The 5,240-nt window shown below is 37.2% G+C and overlaps 1 long non-coding RNA gene across 1 annotated transcript; it reads left to right on the top strand.

Annotated features, from left to right (window-relative positions):
- Window positions 1–1,867: 1,867 nt before the first annotated feature.
- LOC135740896 (uncharacterized) lies at window positions 1,868–3,452 on the top strand. Its single transcript, XR_010529289.2, has 2 exons — window positions 1,868–2,123; window positions 2,592–3,452. It is a non-coding gene; the product is annotated as an uncharacterized lncRNA (long non-coding RNA).
- The last annotated feature ends 1,788 nt before the right edge of the window (window positions 3,453–5,240 follow it).

Genomic DNA, 5,240 nt, shown 5'->3' with positions numbered 1-5,240 from the left:
ACGTGACCTCAGTATGACCTATAAATGTTCTTTTAATATCTAAAAAACCAAAGCAGCACAAACGAAAATTTTTGCGGCACAAACCAGCACAAACGGAGCACAAACGATTGAGCATATTTTGCCGACGTTTTGCGTTGGGTGGGGGGCCAACTTCACGCACGTCTCCGACGTTACATGTTTGATTCTTTTTAAATCTTTGCCCAAGGCAGGGCAGCGCTTAGTTGATTTTGGTGCTACTGGGTTGCAAAATTCTGTGAATTTTCAAGGCTGGAAACTTTCCATGGGAATATATGGGAATTAACAGAAATAAACTGGAGTTTAAAAATAGCAGAGTTGCCTATTAACAAGGAACTTAAATGAAGTTAAAACAATCTTGCAGAATAATTTGGTTTACAACAACAAGATTTAATGCAATTTCAGTTGAATTTCTCCACTGCACATTCTTCACATGCACACAGCAAACTGCTTACTAAAGGACCATTGAGGCCAGACCCCTGCATGTACTTACATTCTTCCATAACATGCACAGATCGGTTTTTTTTAATCCTGCACACAAAATAATGTCAAAATGACGATCTTTGCATGTATTCACGTAAATCACATAAATTTGTTTGAAACTTTATTGTGCTGTCTGTAAGCTAGTGTGCAACAAAATCATACAATTGTTAAGACAAATACACTGACTAAGAAAACATTAAGGTAAGAAAATGAAAAAAACGTTGTGTCTAAAAATGCCCCCCCCCATACACACACAGTCACTCACCCTGAAAAGAAAAAATCCACCATTTATCACTTTTTTTAATGTTTCATATAACTTGTATTTTCTTGACTCTCTTCTTCAGGTCAGTGTGTTGCTAAAATGGATAAAGTGGAGAAAGCTCAGAGGGTGAAAGAGGGAGATCATTTGTCTTTAAACACCCGTCCTATTGTTTTTGACAGAGCAGGAGATCAGATCATCCTGCATTTTGAAAAAAATGTGATAGCTCACTTTAGAGCAAACGAGAGTCCCTCAATAAAGGATGAAAGGTTCAGAGACAGGCTGAAGTTCAACCAAACGACTGGAATTGTCACCATTGAAAACCTTAACAGTACAGACTCTGGACTTTATGAACTACAGAAGATCATTGGTGGTAAAACATCATGGGAGAATTCCACTGTCACAGTCAATAGTAAGTAAATATTGTTTTATTATTAATGTTATGTTATGTACAACATGTGTGATGGCAGAGAGAAAAACTAGGATTTCAGATAGGCTATTTTTCTACTAAATTGTGTATCTGTTATTTTTGTAAAGTTTAATAACTTGCTCTTTGAGAATCAAATCACTTTCCATTGTGTGCTGAAGTTTTTCCTGGTTCATGATACTGAATTGTACGGAGCCCCTAAGGGGACATGGAGCAAAAATTAGCTGTTTTGCAACAGATAGGGGCGGTTTCCCAGACAGGGATTAGACTAGTCCTAGACTTGAACACTTTTAAGAGCTCTCCAAACTGAAAATAACTTGCACTGACATATCTTAAAATACATCAGTGCCCTCTGTTTTACCTCAAAATGCACACAGGTAATGTTTTTAGTAAGGCATGTTTGTTAAAACTAGTTATATTTCCTAATTAAACTAAGGCCTAGTCCTGGATTAAGCTAATCCTGGTCCGGGTAACCGCCCCATAGTGTAGGCCAGAGTAAGCCAAAATTACATATTTAGGGGTACATGTTAAATATGGTTATAATGTCCTCATTTGTAATGTAATGTAATGCTATAGTTAAGTGTTATGCATATGAGTAAGCCACAAGAGGGCACCAAAGTGTAAGCTATGTAAAACGCGTTTGCGTATATGTGTGTCCTCTGTAAGCCACCGTATTCTTCACCTTATTTTTCACGACAACAAGGGCGGCGCCATTTCGCTCATTTTGTCAACGTTCTTCCGGCCGCATAGACGATGAGCAGCTGAGGCAGTGACTGAAGGCGACGTGTTAAGCTTAAAAAGCTCACTCGAGCGCCTTTATGTTTCTTTCTTATCAATTTTAAGCCAACTGAGGAACACCCTTATCCCAAGTATTGGTTCGACTACGATGTTCCGGTAACTTTAAACCACGCCTGGTGTTGAAAAGGTGGCCAGTTTCAGGTAAGCTATCTTAGCTAACTTTGTGCTCGTTCGCCTAAAGTTAGATTTGTGATGTCCGTTCTACAAATAAACTTAAGATCAGTAACGTTAGTTTATAAAATGCAACTATTTGAATGGTTTTAATTGTCCACCTATATTTTTATATTTACGATAGTAACGTTACAACAGTATATTATGGTACATTGCATTCTTACAGTAGCCCATGTGATTCCTACAAGTTACTGAGATTTCAGAGGCTAGAATGTCAGTTCATTTCTCATTCAGATATTGATAATGACCTTGAAACAACGTATTATTTAACACTGAAGTTAAAGGTTGTGTGTATAATGTTTCTGTCTCTTTTTAATGCATCTCTCTCTCACACACTGTTCTGTTTAAGTATGGGTGCCATTTATATATTAATTCTCATGATGCAAGTTTATTTTAAATACTAACATAAAACTGTTTATGGTTATATTGTTTTCACAGATGCATTGATGTTTAGTGATGCAGTGGACAACTGTGAGGATGATACAATCAACATGTTCCTAAACTGTGATGCAGAAACACAATGGGAGCATCTATCCGTCTCTGACCACAACTACACTTTAAAATCACAACTCAACCTGAAGCAACCTACATCTGATATGGGAAAACAATGGTGCAGTTTCCCTGACAGGGCTTATGCTGGTCCCAGGCTAAAATGCATATTTGAGCTACAATAATTTAAAAACACCTTTTACTGACATACCTCAACATATATTAGTGCCATTGTTTTGTCACAAGATGCGCACCAGTCTTGTTTTTTGTAGGATTTGTTTGTAAAAACTAAAATGTCCTAATATAATTAAATCCTAGTCCTGTAAACCCTGTCCGAGAAACCGCTTCAATGCTTCTGCTTCAATGTGTTGAGCTGGCACAAATGTACATATCTCTACTGAGAAACAACCATCTTTGGTTCAGCTTTACACAGGGTTGATATTGCATCCATTACACAGTCGCCAAGCACTTTACCAGTACATACACCAACAGCTTCCAGATATACGCTTGGGATCAGCTCCTGATGACTCCGATAAAGCTGTGTCTTAATTTATTGCAGGGTGGTCTTGCTTTACCTGTTGTAAAGTTACATTAAACCTTCATATGTGATCAGATGTCATGCAGTGATATTAAACATTTACAGTGTGATCTGATGTTGTGCATTTATATTAAACCTTTACAATGTGATCAGATGTTGTGCAGTTATATTAAACATTTACTATGTGATCAGATGTAACCTGCCATGCAGTTATATAAACCTTTACAATGTGATCAGATGTTGTGCATTTATATTAAATCTTTACAATGTGATCAGATGTTGTGCATTTATATTAAATCTTTACAATGTGATCAGCTGTTACCTGTCATGCAGTTATATTAAACATTTACTATGTGATCAGATGTAACCTGTCATGCAGTTATATAAACCTTTACAGTGTGATCAGATAATATCTGTAAGTAATTTCTTAAACCGTATGTGAGCTTTAGAGATTCCACTTAAAAGGATTTTAGTCTCATGATTTGAAGGAATAAGTGTTGGCAAGTTTGCAAATGAATTCTATCATGGTACCACATAAAAACGAAATAGTTTTTGGACTGGCTAAGGTGCACATTTGCTATAAAAAAGACGAAATCACTGTGTAAATATTGGTAGACATACTTTTAATAATTTTTAATGCTGCTCCATCAACTCCTGACAGGACGAGGTAATTAAATATGCCAGGTTACTTGCCGCGGCCGCTTCATATCGTCTAACCACGAGACGATTGATGGGACAATATAAGACTTTCCAATCGTCGTATGAAGTTTTAACCGTGCTCCTAATTTAGAACATTTACAGCAGTAGCGATATTTGTCATTTCACTAAAGTTATAGTGAACTACAAACAATCTTCTAACCACCAAACTAACCACCGAATGCACTGTGCCATATTAGCAGCGGAAGTCGGTTGACAAAATGCGGAAGAGCGAAGAATTAAAAAGGGGCGTGGCGGAATAAGGTGAATAGGGTGTGTGTGTGAGAGCTGCTCCGACCGTGAGAATGATGTGTCGGCAGCCTGTTAATAAATATACTTAAAGATTAATCTCCATCCTCATCATTTACCTCCGAATGCATCGCTAGCTGCAACAGTAGCACAACCCAACAGTACATTTTGCAAATATTACAGGTAGGCCTAATACATTAATAAAAGATATATTAATACTATATTCTAAAACATAAAAGATAAGGGAAAGCATGTTGTTTTAAGAGATTAGTTCATAGTAATTTTTTAACAAACTTTAATATACTGTATACTTTATGATGCACTGTAAGTCGCTTTGGATAAAAGCCTCAATATTTTCATAAAAATAACAATATTTAATCTGTGTTAAATACATTTAACAACATATGACACTCTTAACCCAATGCAGGGTTTCTAAATTGATGCTTATACATTTTAGTCAAGGAACCTAATGTCAAGTACTGTAGTTTGGTAGTCCAACAATTATCTAAATATGACATAACAAATAACCGATTTAATGATTTTAAACAGATTAATTGTCAGTGCAGTATTGACATACAGCGATGGCCGCGCAAATTGTAATTTCAAGCCCTGCGATAAGTTATTAACATAATTTACAAGTTCCTGTTATTTAAAAGTGCTCACTTTGGTTGACGCCTTCGTTGGAAACTGTAGCGGGACAGGCATCTCTGTCGGCATCCTCTCTGACTTGGGGTGTGTGAGGCGGATGTAGCAGACGATTGCGCGGCTAGGCAATCATTAGCTGAGCTCTCGCCATAAATTACAAAATATCAATTTCTCAGTTACGCCGCCGCCACCCGTGCCTGACTGCGGTCAGGCCACCCTCCACTTTGAAAAAGACAGTCAAACTAGCCCTCACGTTTTTTTTCTGTGTGCACATATATTAGGCATTACGGTAAATGCACGAGAGGAATAATTTCAAAATAAAAGTTTCTCACTTAATCTGTTGATATTTCTGTTGCATTCTGTGTGTATTTTAAATCGTTGCTTGGGTATTATGGGTGGTTTCTAGGCTGTTTCTGTTGCGTTCTGTGTGGTTGCTAGGGTTCTGTAAGTGGTTGCTAGGCTGTTTCTGT

Source organism: Paramisgurnus dabryanus, chromosome 24 (genome assembly GCF_030506205.2).
Source record: "Paramisgurnus dabryanus chromosome 24, PD_genome_1.1, whole genome shotgun sequence".
NCBI classification, from domain to species: domain Eukaryota; kingdom Metazoa; phylum Chordata; class Actinopteri; order Cypriniformes; family Cobitidae; genus Paramisgurnus; species Paramisgurnus dabryanus.
The sequence above is the reverse complement of the archived record's forward strand: the minus strand, read 5'-3'. Positions and strand labels throughout refer to the sequence as shown.